The sequence below is a fragment of the Bos grunniens genome, chromosome 12 (assembly GCF_055505025.1).
Source record: "Bos grunniens cultivar Pamir isolate PY7600 chromosome 12, Bosgru_T2T1.0, whole genome shotgun sequence".
Lineage (NCBI taxonomy): Eukaryota > Metazoa > Chordata > Mammalia > Artiodactyla > Bovidae > Bos > Bos grunniens.
In genome coordinates, this window is record NC_141176.1 from 58469206 (window position 1) to 58481624 (window position 12419).

The following is a 12419-nucleotide window of genomic DNA, read 5'->3' on the forward strand; positions in this document are numbered from 1 at the left end:
TATGCTGTCTAGGTTTGTCATACTGAGCGACTTCACTTTCACTTTCCACTTTAATGCATTGGAGGAGGAAATGGCAACCCACTCCAGTATTCTTGCCTGGAGAATCCCAGGGACGGGGGAGCCTGGTTGGCTGCCGTCTATGGGGTCGCACAGAGTCGGACACGACTGGAGCGACTTAGCAACAGCAGCAACAGCAGGTTTGTCATAGCTTTCCTTACAAGAAGCAAGTGTCTTTTAATTTTGTGGCTGCAGTCACCATTCACGGTGACTTTGGAGCCCAAGACAATAAAATCTGTCACTGCTTACACTTGAATTACCATGATATTAAATGGTTTGCCTTGGAAATGAATGAACTCATTCTTTCTTAGGATTGCACCCAAGTATTGCATTTCAGACTCTTTTGTTGTCCATGAGTGGCTCCATTTCTTCTAAGGGATTCTTGCCCACAATAGTATATATAGTGGTAATCTTAATTAAATTTGTCCATTCTCATCCATTTTAGTTCAGTGATTCCTAAGATGTTGATGTTCACTCGTGCTATCTCCTGTTTGACCACCTCCAATTTACCTTGATTGATTCATGGACCTAACATTCCAGGTTCCTATGCAATATTGTTTTTTATAGCAACAGACTTTACTTTTACCACCAGACACATCCACAACTAAGCATCATGTCCACATTGGCCCAGCTGCTTTCTTCTCTCTGGAGCTATTAGTAATTGCCCTCTGCTCTTCCCCAGTAGCATATTGGACACCTTCCAACCTGGGGGGCTCATCTTCTTATGCCATATTTTTTTGCCTTTTCATTACTGTTTATGGGGTTCTTCAGGCAAAAATACTAGAGTGGGATGCCATTTCCTCCTCTAGTGGACCACATTTTGTCAGAACTTTCCATTATGACCTGTCTTAGGTGACCCTGCATGACATGGCTCATAACTTCATTGAGTTATGCAAGCCCTTCAACACAACAAGACTGTGATCCATGAAGGGGAAAATGATTTTTTTTTCCTTTTAAGTCTTTGTGCAAGCTGCATCACTTCAGTTGTGTTCAACTCTTTGTGACTTCGTGGACTGTAGCCCACCAGGCTCTTCTGTCCATGTGAGTCTCTAGGCAAGAATACTGGAGTGAGTTGCCATGCCTTTCTCCAGGAGATCTTCCTGATCCAGGTATCAAACCCACATCTCTAATGTCTCCTGCTTTGGCAGGTGGGTTCTTTACCAGTAGCGCCAAATGGGAAACCCCAATAAAACTTATATAATAAAATAAATGAGCAATAGCTACATGCAAAAACACATAAGCATGTAATTCTGTGAGAAGGACATTTGCAAAGTGACACATGCATTGAGATTTTATTTATATAATATTCAACAAGTAACAATCAGTTGTATTGTTTAAGATGTGTACATGTGTTAAAACTGCTTAAAGCATCAGGATATTTTTTAACATGTGGGAGAGAGTTGACACTTTGTGTTAGGGAAACTAAAGACTACAAGCTTCTGTGATACTACCTTTGTTTTATTTCTTGACCTGGGTGTTTGATTTAAAACTTGATCTGAGCGATTTAGGGCCACTGAATGCTTTTAATCTAAAGGGAGACAGACATTCATATTAAACTTGTGTTTTTATTTACTTTGACTACAGGATAGTTTGAGAAACGAGTAAGAGTGAAGGCAAGAAGACATATAAGGATCCTTTTGGAAAACTTCAGTATCTGAGAAAAGCAGTAATGTCAACTAGGGAAGAGATATTTACACACATAATCTAAAAGCAAAGAGTAAATATGTGAATGATTGAGAACAGTGAAGAATCTATACTGGCATCAAGATTTCCGACTGGGTTCCCCAGGACTTAGATATTGGTGTCAGTGACCATGAGAAGGCACACGGGGAAGGAAATATAAGGTTTTCAATTTACTTTGCCCAGATCCATCAGAGAAACCACTGTCTGTAGCAGCCATCACCTTACAAAATGTATTTCTTAAATCATGAGACTTGACAGTCAAAATTACTCTTTGACCCATTAACTGCAGAATAGATGTTGTGTTAGCAGGCATGAAAACAACATCAATCTCATTGTACATCTCCATCAGAACTCTTGAGTGGCTAGGTGTATTGCCAACAAGCAGTATTAATTTGAAAGGAATCTTCTGGGCAGAAGGGTCTCAACAGTGGGATTAAAATTAGAAATCTATATTGTAAACAGATGTGCTGCTGTCCTCCAGGGTTTGTTGTTCCATTTACAGAACACAGCCAGAGTAGGTTTAGCATAATTCTTAAGGGTTACAGAAGTTTTATAATGGTAAACAAACATTGGCTTCAACTTAGTCACCAGTTGCATTAGCCCCTAACAAGAGAGTCAACCTGTTCTTTGAAGCTTTGAAGTCAGACATTGACTTCTACTCTCTAGCTATGAAAGTCTTAGATGGTGCTTCTTCCAGTATAAGTGTTTTGTCTTCATTGAAAATCCGTTGTTTAGTATAGCCACTTTCCTTAATTTTCTTAGCTAGATTTTCTGGATAATGTGGTGTGGCTTCTATGTTAGTATGTGCTGCTTCACCTTGCATTTTTATATAGTGAAGATAGCTTTTTTTCCTTTAACTTCATGAACCAACCTCTGCTAGCCTCAAACTCTTCTCCTGCAACTTCCTTACCTCTATCAGCCTTCATAGAATTGAGGAAATCTTTATTTCTTCTTCAGTTTTTAAAAAAAGGTTTATCTTTCCTTGTCGATGCCAAGAGGCAGGCACGTCAGGACTGGTATGAAGGCTCTGCTCTATGACATGCCCAGGTGTTTACTTCTAGAACTCTATCCACGATGCTAAGTTGATGGCTTTGACCTTGGTCCAAGCCACCATCCACTGTGCAGGCAGCAGGATGGAGAAACAGAAGCCAAAGACATATATCAGAGCAAGTTCCCAAAACACCAACATAGTCCTTTTGTTTATATCCCACCTAGCTTACATAGCTGTAAGGGAGTCTGAGGAAGTGCGGTTTTCATCCTTGTAGCCTTGTGTCCAACTAAAAATTCTACTATTTTTTAAGGAGAAAATTAATATTGATACTGATAAACAATCTTTTGCACAGATATATGTTTTAAAATAACTCTAGAAGAATATCAAATTAATGCCAGTGGCTAGCTCTGGAGCGGAGAAGGCAATGGCAGGCCAGTCCAATACTCTTGCCTGGAAAATCCCCTGGACAGAGGAGCCTGGTGGGCTGCAGTCCATGGGGTCGCTAAGAGTCAGACATGACTGAGCAACTTCACTTTGACTTTTCACTTTCATGCATTGGAGAAGGAAATGGCAACCCACTCCAGTGTTCTTGCCTGGAGAATCCCAGGGACGGTGGAGCCTGGTGGGCTGCCGTCTCTGGGGTCGCACGGAGTCGGATACGACTAAAGCGACTTAGCAGCAGCAGCAGCAGCAGCTCTGGAGAGGAGTATGTTGTAATAGTGCATTTGAGGGTAACGATAGCTGAAAAGTTTTCACTGTATATCTTATTATACATTTTGATCAGATCTCACTCATATTTTGAATCTCTCTGATGTCCCTTTTGCAACCACCAGGAGAAGAGTCTGAGCTTTTAAAGAGTTCATATGATTAGGATAGTTGCACTCTGATCAACTGTGACATATAGTGCAACCTGATCAAAGGAATAATATTTTATATTCTCAGATTCCACTCACACTCAAAGGGGAGGAGATTATCTCAATTTTTAAAAATAATTTGCCAGACATATAGTTACTGGTTGGTAGTGTTGGTGTTTTCCTTCACGTCAATATGGTATTCTACTTTACCACCTATTGGTTTGCATGGCTTCTGATGAGAAATTAGCTGTTAATCTTTTATATATGTATGTGTGTGTATATGTGTGTGTGTGTATTTGTGTGAGGTACAATGTTATATTATTTTAAGGTATACAATATAAGTGATTCAACATTTAAATATATTATGGAATAATTACCAGGATAAATCTTATAACCACCTATTCCCATATAAAGTTATTACAGTATTTTGGTGATATTCTTTATGTTTTAGAGTACATTTCTGTAACTTATTTACCTTCATCTTACTGTGGTATCCTTTTATATGTATGATGAATCACTTAACTTTTGCTGTTTTCCAGATCCTCTCTTTGTCTTTCTATAATTTGACTGTCAGGATCCCTGAGTTTTTCTTCCCTAGAATTCTTTGAGCCTCTTGGATATGTATATTTATATTTTTCAACAAATTGAGGAGTTTTCAGCTATTATTGCTTCAAATATTCTTTCTTCATACATTGGAATGGTTGATGATATTCCCTAATCCCATTAGTTTTTTCATATTTCTCAATTATTTTTATTTTTCTCAGACTGAATAATCCCTATTGACCTATCCAAGTTTACCAGTTCTTCTGCCCTAATCTGCTCAGATCTGTTGTTGAGTTCCTCTACTTACATTTATTTCCCTCAAATTTTAGTTCTTGTATTTTTCAACTCCAGATTTTCTGTTTGGTTCCTTTTTATAATTTCTCTCTATTGATATTTTCTATTTGGTGAGACATAGTTTATTATTCATAGTTCATAATTCATTTGGTAAGACAAGCACTGTCTTCTTTAGACATGGTTTCCATCAGCTCTTTGAACATATTTAAAATAGCTGACTTAAAGATTTTACAAAGTAAGTCCAACATCTGTGATTCCTCAGGGGGACAGTCAGTTTCTTTTGATTTTTTTTGGTGCTGAGCCATACTATCTTATTTTTATTTCATGTCTTTTTTTTTCTTTGAAAACTGATAATTTTGATTGTTAAAGTGGGATAACTTTCAAAATAAAATTCTCCCTCTTCCTGTTGAATTTATTTGTTTAATGATTGTTCTGAACTAATTTTATGAAATTTATATCCTTTGTTGCACGTGACTAAAGAAACCTTGCTTTCATTTGTCTGCTGCTGCTGCTACTGCTGCTAAGTCGCTTCAGTCGTATCCAACTCCGTGCGACCCCAGAGATGGCAGCCCACCAGGCTCCCCCGTCCCTGGGATCCTCCAGGCAAGAACATTGGAGTGGGTTGCCATTTCCTTCTCCAATGCATGAAAGTGAAAAGTGAAAGTGAAGTCGCTCAGTCGTGTCTGACTCCTAGCGACCCCATGGACTGCAGCCTACCAGGCTCCTCCGTCCATGGGATTTTCCAGGCAAGAGAACCGGAGTGGGGTGCCATTGCCTTCTCCGTCCATTTGTCTAGTGGCCATTTAAAGATTAGAGAGAAGTTTCCTTAAATGCTTGGACACACACACACACAAATCTATCTATCTATCATATATATATATATATATGCACATCACTGACATCTGCAGAGGAACTTGGTGTGTGTGTGTGTGTGTGTGTGTGTGTGTGTGTGAGAGAGAGACAGAGTTTATCCTCTTCCTTATCCTTCAAGGCCTGCTTTCACACAGATTCAAGTTTAGCCAAAGGTGAAAGTTTAGAGATACTAGGTCTGTCTTGAGTATGAGTACAATCCTGTGCAGACACCTGGCCTTTAAAATTTAGAAATTGATTTATTTAAATCTTACTATGTCTGTGGGTCACTTGAAAAGTCTTCCTATATACCCCCATGAATGACTACTGCTCTGTTCATCATCCACTAATTGCTCTTTGACTAGCAAGACAAATACTGGATGCATTTTGTTTGGAAGCAATGGCAAAAGAATAATGCTGTTTACCTAGGACAATAAAAGCTACACACTAGAAGCATGGAATCATTGTATTCAGGTTCATTCCCAGACAAGGAAAAATCATTATCTAGTGAGCAGCTGCCAAAGGGAATTATTTTCAGTAATGCAGTTTCTTCAACTATTCAGCCTAAGTCTTGTCACCATCAGAAATTTTAATATTAATTTCCTTATTCAAACTCAAAAAATTCAACTCAGAAGTGTGATGCCAGACTTCAGAATGTGATTTGGCAATATCGTTATTTTATAAGTAAAAAATATACTGCTATTTCTATTTTAATTTTAAACTTTTGAAAATATTCATATTCTCTTGGCAGGACATTAATGGGCAAGGAAAAGAACTTATCACATTCTCTTTAGCAATCATTAGATTGTGAAATGTGACAATATGGTCTTTATAGAAAGATAAAATTGGCATTCCAGTATATAGAGAAACCCACAACTAAGACCATTTTAATGCTATTATTCAAATAATATATTCAGTATCTCTTTTGAATAAAAGAGTGTTTATGATTATTCGTGAGAAGGATCTCAAGGTTAAAGTCACAATTGAATGTGGCAAGATTATTTGACTGTTATGGGTTGAATTATGTCCCCTCCTCAAAAGATAAATTGTATTCCTAAACACTGGCATCTGTGATTATGACCTTATTTGGAAATAGTGACTTAGAAGATTGAATCATGTTAAGATGATATCATACTGGATGACAGTGGGCTCTGTTTCCAATAACTAGTATCCTTCTAAGAAAGAGAATTCTGGAGACAAAGTGCAGAGTCTCACTGAGAAGAAGGCCATATGAAACAGAAGCAGAGATTACATTTATATTGCCTCAAACCAAGGAGTGTCAAGAATTACCAGCATCTGTCAGAAATTAGAAGAGACAAGAAAGGAATTTCTCTAGAGCATTTGCAATGAGCATAGTCCTGTCAACACCTTTGTTTCAGACTTCCAGCTTGCAGAACTGAGAGAAAATAATTATGTTTTGTAAGTCATTCCATTTGTGGTAACTTGTACAAGCAGTTCTTGAAAATTATAGATTGACTGTTCATTCAATTTATATCCTTTTATTCCTGTATGTATATTTGGATTAAATTTCTCAGACTGTTTTAGGTGCTACATGACTGAATTAGAGCTAAAGGTATATAATAAGAATAATAAATATCACAAGCTAATCAAAGAAATATTTTTATAGTCAATTTTCCATGTTCTTTCCAAAATCACTGAAGATGGTGACTGCAGCCATGAAATTAAAAGACGCTTGCTCCTTGGAAGAGAAGCTATGACAAACTTAGACAGCATATTAAAATGCAGAGACTACCAACAAAGGTTTGTATAGTCTAAGCTATCATTTTCCCAGTGGTCATGTATGGATGTGAGAGTTGGACCATAAAGAAAGCTGAGCACAGAACAATTGATGCTTTTGAACTGTGGTGTTTGAGAAGACTCTTGAGAGTCCTTTGGACAGCAAGATCAAACCAGTCAATCTTGAAGGAAATCAGTCCTGAATATTCATTGGAAGGACTGATGCTAAAGCTGAAGCTGCAATGCTTTGGCCACCTGCTGAGAAGAACTGACTCATTGGAAAAGACTCTGATGCTGGGATAGATTGAAGGCAGGAGGAGAAGGGGAAAACAGAAGATGAGATGGTTGGATGGCATCACCGACTTGATGGACATGAGTTTGAGAAAGTTCCAGGAGTAGGTGGTGGACAGGGAAGCTTGGTGTGCTACAGTCCATGGGGTCACAAAGAGTCAGCTACCACTGAGAGACTGAACTGAACTTTCTGTTTTGCTTGATAGACTTTCAAGAAAATCGTGTAAGACGCTTATTTGAGATGATAGCTCCTCTGTCAGTTTAGGTCCCCCAGAGTTTCCATTGACCACATTAGAAACACCTGTTGAGAAAACACCTACATTCAATTTAGCAATTTATCTTTGCAAGAAATAGCATTCTGTTTTGTTATGCTACTGAAACTTTGGTGCTTTATGCTAAATAATCCACTAGGGTTTTGGATGATTAAAGTGTGACTCTATAATATTTATGCTATTAGATGCCATGCTGCTAAGTTGCTTCAGTCATGTCCAACTTTGTGCAACCCCATAGACAGCAGCCCACCAGGCTCCCCCGTCCCTGGGATTGTCCAGGCAAGAATAATGGAGTGGGTTGCCAGTTCCTTCTCCAATGCATGAAAGTGAAAATTGAAAGTGAAGTCACTCAGTCGTGTCTGACTCTTAGTGACCCCATGGACTGCAGCCCAACAGGCTCCTCCGTCCATGGGATTTTCCAGGCAAGAGTACTTTAGTGGGCTGCCATTGCCTTCTCTGATTAGATGCTATAATAGTTTTTAAATAGTAGAATAATCCTTTACCTACAAAATAAAGTAAAATATCAAAATCTGTCATATAAAAAGAATAAGATTCAAATATGATTAATTTAATCACATAAACAAAATAATCACATTTATTTTAATCACATAAAAACACAAAATAAACACATTTATTTTGATCAAAATAATCACATTTATTTTAATCACATAAAAATAAATTTTATATTTAAACCAGATAAGACTTTAATACTTACTAGGTCTTACCAGTATAATTTTAACATTTTTGAATAAATATTGTTTTAGAAGACAGAAATACTTGCATAAACATATTTATCACAAAATACCAGTGAATAAGGAAAAACCTTGAACAACTGGAAGACCTACATAGTTTCCACCATGTTTCTTCATGTATGTTATCTGTTGCTTGGAAAGACCCTAGGGTTGATTTAATGCCCTCTTTTCGTTTCAAAATCTTAATTGTCTTTTAATACAGAGATCCACATTCTTATTTTTTGCTTTAGGAACCACAAATTAGGTAGTAGGTCCTACCTTCAGTATACTACAAACTATAGTAATAAGAGTATGGTAATGGCACAAAAACAGATGCACAGATCAATGGAATAGAATAGAAAGCCCAGAAATCAACCCACACACTGATGGTGAATTAATCTATGACAAAGTAGGCAAGATTATATGATGGAGAAAAGACAGTCCCTTCAGTAAGTGGTGCTAGGAAAATTGGAGAGCTACTTAGAATGAAATTAGAGCATTTTCCAATACCATATACAAAAATAAGCTCAAAATGCATTAAATAAGTAAATATAGCCAGAAACCATAGAACTCTTAGAAGAGAACACAGGCAGAATACTCTGACATAAATGGTAACCAAATATTTTTGGAATCATCTCTTAAGGCAAAAGACATAAAAGCAAAATTTAAAAAGGAGGATCTTATTAAGCATAAAAGCTTTTGAATGGCAAATTGTTAACCAAATGAAAAGATAACCTACTGAATGGGAGAAAATATTTGCAAAGAATGTGTCCAATAAGGGGCTAATATACAAGATATTAATATATAAACAGCTCATACAACTCAGTTTCAAAAAATAAAACCCACTTAGAAAATGAACAGATGACATGAATAGTTGTTTTTCCAAAGAAGGTATACAGATGACCAGCAGTCACATGAAAAAATGCTAAAAAATGCTCAATATTGCTATTCATCAGAGAGATACAGATCAAAGCCTCACTGAGATGTAACTACACACCTGTCAAAATGACTATCATCAAAAAGTCTACAAATAGAAAATATTGGCAAGGATATGGAGAAAAGGGCTCTGTTACTATTGGTGGTATTATAAATTGGTACAGCCTCTGTAGAAAAGCGTGGAATTTCTTTAGAGTACTAAAAATAAAGCTCCCATATTATCCAGCAGTTCCACTGCTGAGTATTTATCTGAAGGAATTGGAAATACTAATTTGAAAAGATACATTCACACCAGTGTTTATGGGAAAACTATTTATAGTAGCCAATACATAGAAGTGGCCCAAGTGCCCATCAACAGATTAATGATAAAGAAGATGTGAGAGAGAGATATACAAATACACACACACATGTATATACACACATACGTGCATACATACAGGCAACCTGTATTCTTTATGTATGTATTAAAACAACAATATTTGTTGAACTGGGTACTTTTGGCCAACCTAGAACAAAAAAGATGAAGGTTAAAAAAACTACATAAAATTAATGCTAATCAAATGAAAGCCATTGTACATATACTAGTACCAGGAATTACCATAAAAGTTATTAGATATACAGTGGTATATTCCATATTATACAGTGTTATTGTGTTAAAAGGAATAGCCACAGTGTGATGTTTATGCACAGAAATTATACACTGAAACTTCATCCACTTTCTGACTTTTTACAGAACCCTGTAAGCAGCACTGAGACCAGAAAGAAGTCTAAAATGTTCAGTTTAGTTCAGTCGCTCAGTCGTGTCCGACTCTTTGCGACCCCATGAATCGCAGCATGCCAGGCCTCCCTGTCTATCACCAACTCCCGGAGTTCACCCAGACTGACGTCCATCGAGTCAGTGATGCCATCCAGCCATCTCATCCTCTGTCGTCCCCTTCTCCTCCTGCCCCCAATCCCTCCCAGCATCAGAGTCTTTTCCACTGAGTCAACTCTTCTCATGAAGTGGCCCAAGTACTGGAGTTTCAGCTTTAGCATCATTCCTTCCAAAGAAATCCCAGGAGTGATGTCCTTCAGAATGGACTGGTTGGATCTCCTTGCAGTCTAAGGGGCTCTCAAGAGTCTTCTCCAACACCACAGTTCAAAAGCATCAATTCTTCGGTGCTCAGCCTTCTTCACAGTCCAACTCTCACATCCATACATGACCACAGGAAAAACCATAACCTTGACTAAATGGACCTTTGTTGGCAAAGTAATGTCTCTGCTTGTGAATATGCCATCTAGGTTGGTCATAACTTTCCTTGCAAGGAGTAAGCATCTTTTAATTTCATGGCTGAGGGCCCCCTTACTGCACCTTTGGTAACTAACTTTCAAGAATTGCCATTATCTCAGTTTTAAATAGCATTAATATGTTTTGTTTCTGTACTTTGTATAAGTACAATTGTATAGCATTTTGCCTCAGGCATTGTTTATTCAAATTCACATTGCGGTTTATCCATGTTGTAAAGCATTCCTTTTTGCTTCGCTACTGTATAGTATTTCATTTGACCCTCAAAAATAGTTTTGATCTTTATATCACGCTGCACATAAAATGTATACAAAATAATTCTCAGTTAGTAATGGTTCCATAATTTGAAATATAAAACAAGTATTTCCTTTAAAAAGAGAGAAATAATTGGTCTAAAAATCATTTGAGATAAAGCAGAATATATTAAAGATAATAAATAGCTATCTTCTAGTTAATAAGTAGCATACAGATGGCAAGATTACCTGAAGGAGAAAATAAAGGGGAAGAAAAAAGATTCTAAAATTATAACTCAAAGAAACTCACTAAAATTTTGAAATAATTCTACTAAATAATGCTAACTGAAATAGCACACCACATGCTCGAGAGTATTGATTCACTAAAGCTAATATTTCAGTGCAAGCATACTAAATCACCTCAGTTGTGTCCGACTCTTTGTGACTCTGTGAACTGTATCCCTCCAAGCATCTCTGTCCATGGGATTCTCCAGGCAAGAATACTGGAGTGGGTTGCCATACCCTTCTCCAGGGGATCTTCCTTACCCAGGGATTGAGCCCACATCTCTTATATCTCCTGCAGTGGCAAGCAGATTCTTTACTACTAGAGCCACCAGTTTATAAAAAATCCTTTGGCCATCTAGAAAGTGAATGCATTGCTTATAAAATAAACATTAGATTATCATGAAATATATCCATAATATTTCTTTAAATGTTGGTACAGAGGGGTAAGGCAAAGATTAGCAAAACGGGATATCTTTCAGATCAAAGAGCAAAAACTGTAATTGTTCACATGATCCTTTCCTGAGGAATTAACTAGAGAATAAGATTCAGACAATCAAAAGATATTAGACTGACACAGAATCTGTGACTGAATGATCCTTAAAAAGGATGAAAGTAGTAAGCAATTATTAAATGATCTAATTTTATCATTCCCTGTATACTTCGTAATCAGGAATGATGGTGTGAAAGAGAGGAGACACAGATGCACTAAGAATAAGTCTCAGTAAAAGTCATGTTGTCTTTATTTTGAATTGGAATTATTAATAATAAGTCATGAGAGTTGTCTGGAAAAGGCCAGACAATTACCCATCAAGTTGCAGTGAGCATCTAAACACTCAGATTACAGTTTTTAAATGCCATTTTTCACTAAATGATATCACAAGTCTCAAAAAATTGTTGGTTATAAGTATAGGGAAGAAATGCACAAGAGGATGCTGCAACATCTTAGATCATATCTCAAGGAATGTTCCACAGACATCTAGGGACATATTGAAGGGACAGAGCATAAGTGGCTTCCATTAGCCTCTAGCCTCACAGTTTGAGGTGAGGCTTCTGAGACTTCACAGAAGGTGACAGTTTGATCTTTTTGATGACAATAGTCACAGTGGGTTGAGTAATGATATAGTAAATGAAAGAAAGTATCTCTTTATAGGAGCATAACAACTAATAAGCAAAAATGCAATTATAGAATTAGAAAACCACCAGAGTAGGTAGATTAAGCCAATATAAATTATACTGGAGTGGGTTTCCATACCCTTCTCCAGGGGATCTTCCCATCCCATTGATTGAACCTGGGTCTCCCTCATTGCAGGCAGATTCTTTATCATAAATTAAGATTGTTATTCAGTCACTCGGTTGTGTCCGACTCATTGTGACTCCA